At 40.7% G+C, this 13,005-nt stretch overlaps 1 protein-coding gene across 1 annotated transcript in view; it reads left to right on the top strand.

The window, feature by feature from the left end:
* The window catches only part of LOC128887277 (uncharacterized), a 44,370-nt gene that overhangs the window by 23,101 nt on the left and 8,264 nt on the right, over positions 1-13,005 (top strand). The window lies entirely within an intron of this gene.

Consider the following 13,005-nt stretch of genomic DNA (forward strand, 5'->3'; position numbering starts at 1 on the left):
TTCGTAGTATAAGTTGGGTCCACCAGAGTGCCCCCCGAGTCGTCACCGTCGATTTCCGTAATTCACGCGCGAATGACCGCGCGTGTCCCATTAACGCCGGGAGCGTTTGAAAAAAGACCGTAGAAACAGCGTTTCGCAACGCTCCCTTTTGCCCCACCTCCCTGTGTTCTTGCAGTTTTTGTTCCCTTCCGGAGTGCACGCGCGAGGGTTCACGCGTGGAACGCTTTATTGGCTACGTTTATGGCAGCCGCATCGAAATGAATCGGTAGCGGCTAGGGTTGCCATCCCTGAATCGCGGGAAAAGAGTTGGTCTATCAGATAAACAATAATATTGGGTTGGAACAAAAGTTCGTGGAGGTTTTCAAGCGAAGTTCGTAGACAAGTTTCATATATTTATATTTATTGTTTTAGTAAACTACGGGGCGCTATTCTGTCCCAGGATCCTTCGCCATTTTGTAGCGTCGATTCACTTGGGTAATCCTAACAGCGACCCTGAATCGCGGCGCATCAGCGTTACTTCATTCGCTGACCCTGAGTTAGGGTTGCTTTCGTAATAGTGGCAACGAGAAATTCACTCGGAATTCATTATGTACGCGGGAACTGTTAGCGTTAATTAGGACCGTTAAATTCCTTACACGCCGAGTGTTAACCTAGTAACTGCGTCGGGCGAACATATCGGCGCCATTTATAGGTATCCTTTTTTTTCCTGTCACGCGCTAATGCATATCGATGCAAATCTGGAGGCTTAATCTCCCTTTTTGTTCGCATTGAAAAAATTACTTTTCAATAGCGTGCTCGAGCAGCAAGACTATCGTTCGAACTCGAAAGCCAATCTTATCTCTTTCACTATTAAAATTGCCAATCGTGCTATAAAAGAGTCGATCTACTTTAATTTGTGGTTCAACTTGATCACAGTGGTGATACTAATTGAACAGAAAATTTTATATATTTGTCAATAGAAATTATAAATCGTTATGCCTTGTCCTAGTTTGTAGAATCACCTTGCACATTCAAGGATATTTTACGCTTCTATCTTTATCAGTCTGTGCATAAGAAATTAGCGAATAACAAACAGTAAATAATTCATTAATGGGTAGTTGCGATTATTATCGTGTTATAATGCACGATGTAGGGACACTTGTCCCATTAGAAGTCGCAGCTGATAGAGGTTTTCGAGTAGGTGGTCGCGTTTACGATATTCCTTGGCCCAAGATAACCCGAACGAGGTGTGCCATTAAAGCCAATTTGTATGTATTAGAGCAATTATCGCGAGACCATTTACATCCACGAACACATGGAACTCTCGCCACTAACCATCCCGTTAATTAAGAGATACCGCAATAATTATCAACAACCCGAGCAACGTTTCCTAAGTGCTTACTCATGCTTTTCTCTTGTGCATCGCTACTCCATTTTCACGGAGGTTATGTTACTGCTCCATTCGACAATTTTTATCTTTATTGACGCTTTATACTAATTCTCTAAGGAAACTAATCGTACAGTTTAAAAATTATACTCTCAAATTCTCATATTCTATTTTTGTTTACAGACACCTAATTGTACTATTACAGTTCCGAAACAACTGTATCAAGCCTAGTTACGTCTCTAAAATTGTCCTCTGTTTACGGATCTAATGGTACTGTTATAATTCTAAAATTCTAGTTGTTCGCGACGCTAATGGTACTGTTACAACTCGAAAATCCTCTTATTCTAAACACGCAGGCCATTCTACAGTACCGTGACCTTAACAACTCTTTCTTGTTAGCTGAAACACATACTCCGCTTCACAATGACTCTTAGTGCCATTTCTAGCGCCTCTTGTTTCTGCATCCAAAATGAACGAGGAAGAACGATGTTTCACTGTCGATTTTGGAAAATCGAAATTTCTAACGTCGTTTTCTTTTTTAATTTTTGTTGCTCATCTTGAAAACTTTATTATTCTTTATCGTTTTATCACTCAGCTTACATAAAGTACGCAGCCTAAGAATACGATGACGCAATAACGCGATTATCAATGTATTATTTTGCAGGCTAATAAGTAGCAATTACTGATCGGTATTTTTGATTTTGAAAATTATAGCTATTATTTATTATCATTCAAATTACAATCGAAGGAAATTGATATCATGCTTATTATCACTAGCGTGTTTTTTAATTAAGCTCCAGTTTTCAATTATCTAAGCCTGTGACATAATCGATGGGTATGCGGGTACCAACCGTGTCGCTGTAGCGCGACACGTTGCGACCAAATGTTGTCTCATGCGTATAAAATAGCGCAAAAATTTTCCAATCGTACCACGTGCCCACGGAATGGGATTTCACAGACCGACGAAGGAGCGCGAAGTATCTGCGGCGCCTGAATTCAATCCTTCCGAGACGAATTCTTTTGAATCAATTTTTTACGGTCACTTTCTGAATTCTTCGATGCACTGGGCACGTGATGCTGACAAAGAAGAGCGAAATGGCGCAAAACGTTTCAAGACGTCGTAAAAGAAATTACTGCAATAATTAATATTGACCTTCGAAGTGGAATAATGATGGCGTTGTTATTTTTCAGTTGTAATTATGGCTACTGGTTAATAATTGGAATATGAAGTTACTTATTTCTTTTTTGAACGCTATAACGATCGAAGCAAAAATTAGAAGATTTCAAAATCTATTTTAAAAACAATTTCGATAGATTTAACAGTATTAAATTTAACATAAATCAGTAATATGGGAATCTCGGATTTTCCTACAGATTCGAGGCAGAAGAAAGCGTTAATAGCGTCGGTGAGCCGTCGAATTGCGAGAGACTCGACGTCGAAGTCTATCAGAGCGTGTCTGAAGGAGTTGCATTAATTTTTCATCGATTCCAGTTTGCTGCTGTCATTAAATACTGCTCAACAGGGTCGGATCTATCATTATTTTGAATAATACAGGGTGTTATAGCACGAATATACACAGCTTCGCTCGACTACCATACCATAAACAATTTTTACAAAATTCATGTTAACTCTAAACTAACCGCTTCACAAAATTAACGAATAGTACTTAAAATAGGGTGATTAATAAGTCGGGAATCGGCTGCATTCTCCGTGCAATTACTTTCATTCGTTACAAGTTCCTGTTTTAGAAGTAGCGACCGTAAAATGTTGACAAATTTTCGATCATGGAAGTTTATTTAAGACTGTATAGTGCATTGACTGACAAGTTGAGATTTTACAGTACCATTCCCTTAAAAATTTCCTTTGAAAAAGTTAGAGGTAACCAATACAGTAAAAAGGTTATCTTCTAATGGCTGTTAGACTTCCCAATATGGTTCTTATTAATCATAAAAGAAATATTTTTAAATTGTTAAGATATTTAAAAAAAAAAGAAGGCGAAAGGTAAATGAAATGGTAGAAAAATGGCTATGTCAGGATTCGTCGACGGCACTTCGTGTACCTGACAAGTATTTACATAATTCTCTTTTCCTGTTCCGGTAAACGAACGGGAACGAGTTTTTGTCACGCGATTGACCAAGTCGTCAGTGGCATACACCGTTGTCCAAAAGTTGGAAGCAACATCTGACATAAATATAATATTTTTAAATTGTTGCTCCAACAGATATTCAATTTGAAATAAAATGTTCTACATCGTGGTTTCTTGAGAAAGAGCAATTTGTCAAATTTTGTTGTAATGAATATTATAATAATCGATGTCCTAATATGAAACAATGTAACTTGACAGATACAAGTTCATCCATAAATTTAATTTCTAAAGAGATAAAATTCCGCTCCAATCTTTTGAACAACGTTGTATGGATATCGGAAGAAAGCAATTTGTCGAGTTACTTTTGCGTGAATTTCATCGAACTACCAACACGCAAGAAAATTTTCTCAGCTTCGACTTTTTAATCCTTTCTTTTCCTCAAATTATTTAAATTTTCCTCCGAGTATCTTTTCGAAAAATCGATGAATGAATAATCGAGGTAGCCAGTTTTACACGTCAATGTCTCTTATTTGCACTTGTCGTCGCTCGCTTTCACATAAACGAATTACGGCGACGCATCGATGCGAATTACTTTTGATCGATTCCGTTTCTTCGATCAGACAGTTCGCAGGAATACACGCTCCAAAGTCGAACGACCATTTACGTGTGTAACAAACGTTGTTGCTTTACGACGTCAGGTGCTGACAGATTAATTAGTTTACATAAAACTTCGCCGATGGCACCAAAGCGAGACAGTTGGTCCCAAGGTCCTCCACACGCTGTTACACGCGATAGCAATAAATATTACTTAATGTTGCGTGCTACAAAGAAAACGGGGAATTCTTAAAGCCAATATTTCTACGCCGTTTAGTTCGTAGACGTAAGAAAAACGCACACTCGGGACGTCCATCGTTGCTTAACGCGTGGAACGGTAATCCTAGTAATTGCGTAATGTAATATTCATTGTTCGAATAGTGCGTATAACTTTCGCAGTACTACTGAATTGCTCGAATTAATTCGTTGCAGATTTCTAATTGCCGTTGAAACTGAAACAGAAAGAAAGGATTTATTTTTTATCAATTCGAAGACTGATCTGTAAAGAGGACAAACACATTTTTTATTTTAACCCAATCATTAGAAACAGATACTTTTTTTAAAGCAATTATAACAAATAATTTTACGATAGCTCGTTTCTTGACTGAGATTATTTTCGATTTAGTCTTAGCCTTTATACAAGGTGTGCAATCTTTCAGAGAGTCCATCAGGTGAAGATCAAGAATTAATAAAATTACAAACTTGATTTTCCTTAATAAATATATATTCAAATGTTATTGATTGCATAGCGAAAATTTAGTTCTCCGCACTCCACTCATTTTCGCCCACAGAATCATCTTACAAAAGTGTGTCCACCTGTAATTTCTGTATAGCCCACCTGCAGTTCTGTATAGAAATCGGAATATTCATGGAGTGATAAGACTCAGGTGCGACTGGTATTTGGAGAACGCAGCGGTATCATTTTTTTCACGCATGAAAGATCCCGTTGAGCCGCGGGTAGACTTAATTCTTCATAAAACGGTGGATACGTTTTCCCTTTCCAATATTTCCACGTGAAAGAATTTCAGCTCTGGGCTGCGCGGCATGAAAGTCTTGAGGCACGTGCATACACACAACGAAACGAGCGAGCAATCGTCGTTCAATGCACACGAATATTGAAAGTCGCCTGTCCCGAGGGCGCGGGTTCACAGCTCACCAGGCAAGAATGTTTTTGTCAAGCTTGAAACGCTGGGCCCTCCACATCCATCTCATTTTATTACATCCTATAAGAACCCTGAATCGTGTCGCGCTCAAACCTCGGGACCGGGGGGCGAGAGAAACGCGCCAGAGGAAATGTGAAATGGGCTCGAACAAGAAAGGACCAGAAGTTTGAAACACGCTTTCTTAATTAGTCTTTTAGGGGTGGGGAGTAGAAAGAGTCTAGAGAGTACGAAGTTACGCTTCGTTTGAATATTAATTATTTTTATTGTATTAGACCTATTCAAATTTTGGTCCACATGTTTGTGTATACATCAGATACTTGGATGAATTTTGTCAGGCGTTGAAGATTGTTCTTTCTCGAGGTAAATTCTGAAATTTGCCTTCCTTGAGGCATTGGCTCCACAAAGCAATAAGTCTCAATAATGCCAGGAAAGTTGTTCGTTTTTTTTTGTATGGTTTGATCTTTGAAATATACCCAGGTCAGGAACGACGCGTGCGATTTCACCTGATCCAATCTACTTGGCAGTTCTTTCATCCTACCCATTCCTCGCGTAGGAGCGATATAAATCCGTATGAAAGAGAGAACCGTCCAAAAAAGGAAAAATATGCGCCTCGTCGGGCAGACTGAGAGAAAAATATATTTGCGTCCAAATATAACAGGTCGTTGGACGGATTTAGAAATCCTGCTTCGTCTGTGTTTTTTAGAGATAGGCATAAAAAGACAGGGGGGTAGGGGATCCACGGCCGTCGAGATTCTTCTGACAGCGCAACGGCTCTTCCACTTTTACTGGCCACCGAGTGCAACACTCGCCTCCACAGAAATACCCCCATAAAATCCAAAATAATTCTCATATTTTTCCCAAAATAAACGCCACTCCCTTTTCGCCCCACTCTGCTCGAAGCGTAGGGCCATCAAAGGCGGCAGAAATAAGCTAAAGTAAATACAAAGCAGGGGATTCTCGTGTTAGGAATTAACTTGGCTTGTCTTCCGAGGACACTTTGATTAACAAACAAATCTATAAAGTGATATTTTTCGACGTTAAATCGAATTGAATTGAAAGAAACTATATTCGAAGACATTAAAGGAACGACCAAGAAAGGGGAAAGATCGTCGTACTGGAAAGCGTTGAACCCAGTCAAAATTTTCGTAATCAGAAAATTCCACGAGATCTCGGGAAGACTTTTACGAGCACGTGGCGAAGGCATTGCTTTCAACCAAAAACAAACGTGCTCGCTTGGTCGGGAAATATGACGTCGATAATGGCACTAATGCGTTAAAAGCTCTATCTGCGTACCGCTCTCATTGTTTCCTGTCCCTGAGAACGTCTTCGTAACGCGTATCCGTTCCTGATTGCGGGTAATGTTAAACCTCCTCACACGACGCCACGGGCACCGAGTGAAACCTGCGATACCTGTAATTCACACAAGTGCTCTATTACTGGGCCTCGAGTAATTGTTGATTCAGGGGTAAAGAGTGCTTGATATACCATTAGCCCAGTGTTTCTCAAACTTGTCTGCTGTGTAGCTAAGGTTATCGTCTACAATTTTTTACCCAGTAGCTTAATGTTTGTCTCATTTAATCATATAAAAAATGTTGTCATTTGTAAGTGTCCCTGTCTGATCTCAGAAGTAAATAAATCAGACTGGAAACAGAGACAGCTACTTATAGAATATGTACCTTGAAAGACTATGCTCGTTAAGGATGGCTGCGAATAATTTATTTAGCCGTTCATGATTAATTTGCGTTGCGTTAACGGGAAAGTTTTCATCCAAAGATGAAATTGCTATCATGCCGAAGCATTAAAACGTTCGGTTGATGAATCAAATATTCGTATCGTGTTGCTGCGTGTCCAGTGTCGAAAAAAAAAACAAGTAGATACGACGGAAATGCGCGTTAAAGCGCAATAAGAATTATTTATAAATTCGCTGTTCCACGAGTTACACACCGACATTGGATACATGCAACGCGGGAGCGCGCGGAAAACGAATTTATGAATACATTTTCCGAAACATTCTTTTCCTTGGATCGCGCGTGTGCTCTGAATTTCCAAAATATAAATATTTCCGAAATATATAATGCACAAACATACCTACAAGGTTTTTTATTTTAATAAAACTGTTTCCCAGCTAATTTACTTTATAGACCGCACGAAGTGTCACAGACGACTTCAATAAGGTAAAAACTTGTCTTATAGACCACAAATACCTGTATAGTGTTCTGGAAACTTCCAACAATCCTATTTATTCGACTCCCTCGTACAAATTAACGACATGGACAGCCTCGTCTACAAGAAACATTTAGTAAATGGCGTCTGACACGATACATTACGGAGCAGGAATTTACCGATGTTTCCATTACGCGAAAGCGTGCTAATTCCACCGTGTCAATCGTCTGTGAAAAACGTGGTGCTCAAACGAAAAGTAATAAACCCGAAGAGAGACACAACACTATGGAAGAAGTCGCAAAGTAAACAGAAATCGCGTCGTCCAGACTCCATTACTCAACCTCGAGGACAGGTGTTTATGATTAAGAGTATGAGGGACGGTGTCTAGGGGTGGTGGCAGCCTGGCGTATCGCCAAAGTCTTAATTCTTACAACGACCCAGACGAACTTTCGGATCGTAGCGATTATTACCGCCTCTTTCCAACCTCCTTGGCCAACGGCCAAACATGTTGCAAACATGCTCCGGAATTCTCCGCGCGAACACCTTTCGATACGTGCCCATCGCACGCCGCGAGGATCCTCGATTACTCACCAGGAAGAAAAAGCTTCCACGACGACTTTATTGTGCGGTACATGCCTTTATTCAAGGTGTATGTATGGGAGGTACGTTTACGAAACCACATTCATAAATCATTTTCCATTGGTTTGGACCGTCATCAGGCTAGAGCTAGGGCTGTTGAGTACTTGGAAAAGGTGAGCCGAGTTTTACTCGAGATCGATTGACCGATCCGAGCCGAGTACTCGAAAGAAGCGAGCAGCTTGAAATGACCGAGTAACTCGGACCGAAGCGAGCGCCTCGGATGAGGCGGATTCACGTTGCCGGAACGTGACGGTCCGTGTCGTATACAGTCTGAATCGACCTTTACTCGGTCCTTTCGAGCCGCTCGCTTCTTTCGAGTACTCGGCTCGGATCGAAAAGCGAGACTGAACTCGGCTCGGCTCGCGAGTAGCTCGAAACGTCCGAGTTTTCCTGCAGGCCTACAACAGGCCCAACCCAATTGCCTCAACATTCTAAACTATTCCATCTAAAATCCCACCCCCTCGAGTAAGATTCAAATCCGGGAAATAACTGTTACCTTCGGTTTCGCGCACATCGAGGCGCCCTACTAATGATCTCCGAAGTGGCAAGTGGGTAGGTGGACGAGCGAGGAGGATGGTAATAAAGCAAAACCGTGCAACGAACGCGAGAAAGCCGCGTGTGCACCGCAGAGAAGCCGCTGGTATATACGATACACGTACGTATACACGATCGCTGGGCATCGTGATACTAAATAGCGGCGACCAGGGAAAAAAAAAGATAACAAGAAGAAGAGGCAGAAGAAGAAGAAGTAGAAGAAGAAGAAGAAGAAGAAGAAGCAGAAGCAGAAGCTGCCGCCTCCGGGAGAGAAGGCCTCGAGGTCGCGGCTGCGTAGTTCCCTACGTTGGCTCCCACGAACGGAGCCACCAACAGTCGTTTTCCAGATCAGATTCATTGACCTCGCTGAAACTCTCTTCCCCCCCCTCTCTCTCTCTCTCTCTTACTGTGGACTTGTCTGCTTTTTCTTCGCGACACAGAGACACATATGAAATGGGGAGGGGAAGCATCGGGAAAAGAGAAAAAAAGATACGCTATCGTATCCACGATTAATGCGATCTTGCGACCAGCGACGAGCATTGAACGATTTCTCGACCAGTGTATGGTAAAATAAAAGAACGGGCCGATTTCATGGTTCCGTGGGCGATAAAGAGAGGATGCGATCGAATTCGAGGTTTGTTTCTCGAATTTTACTGGTGGAGATTTTTAAGATTCAAAGCGGCGACAATTGAATGTTTATTGCAGTGTAATCTTCGACTGTATTTATGTAAAGCGTGTTACGTCAGTGATTTTCTAAGAAGGGGGTGCGACAAGTAAACAGAGGGGGTCTGAGTACACAGTTTGATATCAATTGGACATTAAGCTCTACGAGTGCGAATTTTTTGTAATGCTAAAATATTAATTTAATTTTTTATTTGAACTGCTTTATTAGTTATAATATTATTAATTGAATCAGGACACATATTACTCGCAATAGTTTTATTTATGTAAATAATCTTCAAGACATTTACGCAAATGTGGGAAAATGTACGAGGACCTGTACGAACGCAAAAATACACAAAGTATCGATGATAAAATACACGTTAGACTGTTTAGGAGACAAGACACACTTTCATTTCAACCTCAGTTCTTTATCTGAATCTGTAGAAATATGAATATGCATAAATGCCTGCAGTCTAGCGAACCTCGTCGAAGTATGTCACATACGATCGCGATGGTGGCCGAGATGCATCGATCCGATGCCCTCCGATCGAAGGACTCCTTTTTAAGTAACGCACCGCGATATCTTTGCTGGGCGTCGATCCGATAGAATCTAGATCATTCGTACAGCGCCGGTCGATCCTCTCACTTACACATTCTCCGTTTCTGCAATTGCGCGGGTATCAATCAGACACGGGACGACAGTGACAAAGAGAACACGCTGCAAATCGCGCGAAGAATGATAAACCTCTCGCGAAGTTGCTGGCTCGAGCGAACAGTACGATGGAAAAACAAGAACGGTGTCTTTGAAGTCCGTAAAAGTGCAAGGGAGGGGAAGGGAGAGAAAAAAAATCATGCCTCGAATATCTTCTGGAACTGGAACACGATCGCTGTCGATCGAGCAGAACCTGGCCAACGGAGAACCTAGGAGAAGCTGGTTTACTAATCACCCGAGAAAACGCCGCGATTACAATCCCGTGGAATGTGCTTAGAGCCGTCGTTTCGAAAGGCTTCTACTCTCACGTTCTAGCGGCCGTATGTTTTTACATATGTATATTCGAGGTGATCGCGTGTACCTCGCTATGTGCACCGACTGCAGGAATTTGTCTAAGACCAGCAGGATCGCTTTTAACACTAAATTACTGGTCTTAAAGGCACCTTTTTACAAATATTTCACGCGGTATTGAATAATACGCGAAACAATTGCGTATAATTTTACATTCGCTATGTAAAATGTAGCGAAGTCAAGTGCCTCACCTTGTACATGAAGTACCTCGTGCACTGTTCCCGACCTCCTTAGATCAGAGAATGTTCGATATACTCGTTGGAATTGTTTCGAAACCGTTCGCATTATCCTAAGGAATTCCATGTAAATCATAAAGATTAATATTACGCGTAATTCGATTAACACCGTATATGGTTTGCTGATCTTGAATGGAGAACGGTATTTAGTGCGACTATAGTTGGGTGATTTTATGGCACGATCAGGAATCGATCGGAGTCGTTAGCTCGTGGAAATGTGCCTATTATCAATGGAAATATCAACGATACATTGAAACGAACAATTCGTGCAATTTGTGAATCACGATTATTGTTGATTTCTAGATAAAATTAATTTAATTAAGTTGATTCAATTCGTACATTTCTCGCAAACACAAAAACCGTCCACGTGGAAATGACGTTTTCGATCATTGAAAATCTCTGAATTCAAGTCTTGGGAGCCATTAAATATTTGCCAACAATCTGCTTGGGGAGGTTGTATTTAGAGCTTAGTCTTTAACCCTTGTCTCTTCGATCAGCTTGAACCGGTTTGATTACTAAGTTCTTCTGGCAATGTGAAGTCATACTATGCGACACGAATTTACGAGATCGATCGGATAGATATAAATATTTTCGAAGCATGTTTAATAAAGGTGACATAATCCACTCCTTTGACCATACTCAAACGATATGAAAGTTGATACCCTTCCTTCGGCTACTGACTGCTAGTTGATATTGAGCAACGCAACGAAGGGAAAGGTATCCTTCTTATTTATTCGATCATTCCCATTTTTTCAATGGAGTTTCACCAATCGTCGAAGATTTCTTATATGTTGCGAGTAAATAATTACTAAAACAATCGCTTAGAATAAAGCCCAAGAAAACTATGCAAAAAATGAATGATGAGAAGACTGAGAAAGCAATTGAAACGCGAACGATTGACATTGTACCAAGATGCAGAGATCTCTCCAGTTGTTACTGTTATTGCGAACCGGTGAATGGAGTACGTACACAAGAAACGTACGTATTCGTGTTGGACACGCTGCTCGGTGTAAGTGGAGCCGTGTATACAGCGATAACGTTATCGAAACTCATTATATTGACAATCGTGGCGATTCGAGGAATCGCTCTTTGAAGCGACATTGTTATCTGGCATGGAGAAAGCCTTCGATATCGAAACGTTGTTCGGTGTGTACGGGGCAACGAAAGGGGCTAATCCATTGACTACCGTGGATCGTAATGGCACACTAAGAAGGAAACTGCTACCGCCTATCGGTGAAGGAACGTACATACAAATGGCAGATAGAAAGTGCACGGGATCGGTTACTTTCGTTACCAACTCGCGAAGAAACGTCCAGTAGAAATTTCTGTTCCTCTATTACGTAACTATTTTTCCTTTCAGAGTTCGATACAGTATTTTACAGTATTTTATTGGACCGATTCATGGATAACTTTCGCTACAGATAACAAATAATCATGTCTTATTAGTTATTGCGTAGGAATATACTTGGAAATAAATTGTGAATTGATCTTTAGAAGCCTGATTTTCCAAATTAAATTTCAAAGAATGTTTGGATAACAATCTCGCTCGTCTCTGTTTTCTAGCAACTAAAAATGCTATCGAGCAAGTTCAAATAATGTGTATATGTATATGCGACGTTTGTATTCGTAATCACTTTCCTCCCCTCGACGATGACTAACCGATCCTCTGACACGCGTAGGTCGCGCGACTTTCTTGCAAATACACAAATCGCGTGTGTAAACCGGCATCGCAATCGTCTGGAATAATAATTTTGCGCTGCGATTTGTTTAAGTACGCGGAAATCGAACGGGATCGCATAATTTACGATATTATTTTTAGTCATGCGTGACTCACCCCGAGCAACAGAAATTCGTTCTGCGCCAACAGCAACATCGTTTCGATCTATCGCGCTGGAAACAATCGTCCGTATTGCAAACATATGTTTTGAAAATTGAAAAAAAATCTACGAGCTTGTCTTTTAGTTTATCGAAAAGAACGGATTGTTAGGTAGTAAAACCTCGACGGCAAAGTCATCTTCTTGTAGAGCCGTTTTTACTTACTTTTTCCGTGTTTCCACCTAACTAAGTCATGGGAAAATTTTACATTATTGTTAAAACAGCTGTATTAGTATTCTCTAATTCCATCTTCCATGTATGACTTCATAAAGTGAGAAAAAAACTAGATTTTCCCATTCACTGGGAACCCCAGTCTCGTAGAACGCGAAGACGAGACTAAATAGAAAGAATTTTCATCATTATAACGCACTTAGTCCGTTAATAGCCCCTAATAGAAATACGCAGGCTTCCCATACGCGTCGTTAGACAGCAATGTGCAAGAATGCAGAATGTAGAACGTTCATTTTGCTATCTCTGAATACAATGTTGATAACCATAAATAAAGTTCTCTTTCGAGGTCTGAGCAGTCCAACTATATTTCTTCGAAATCAAGTTTCATCGATAGCAAAGAATCGGTGACAAGGATTTAGACTAACCTAACCTAGGGGATTTCAGAGTCGAA

The sequence above is a fragment of the Hylaeus anthracinus genome, unplaced genomic scaffold (assembly GCF_026225885.1).
Source record: "Hylaeus anthracinus isolate JK02 unplaced genomic scaffold, UHH_iyHylAnth1.0_haploid 11985, whole genome shotgun sequence".
Classification (NCBI taxonomy): Eukaryota; Metazoa; Arthropoda; class Insecta; order Hymenoptera; family Colletidae; genus Hylaeus; species Hylaeus anthracinus.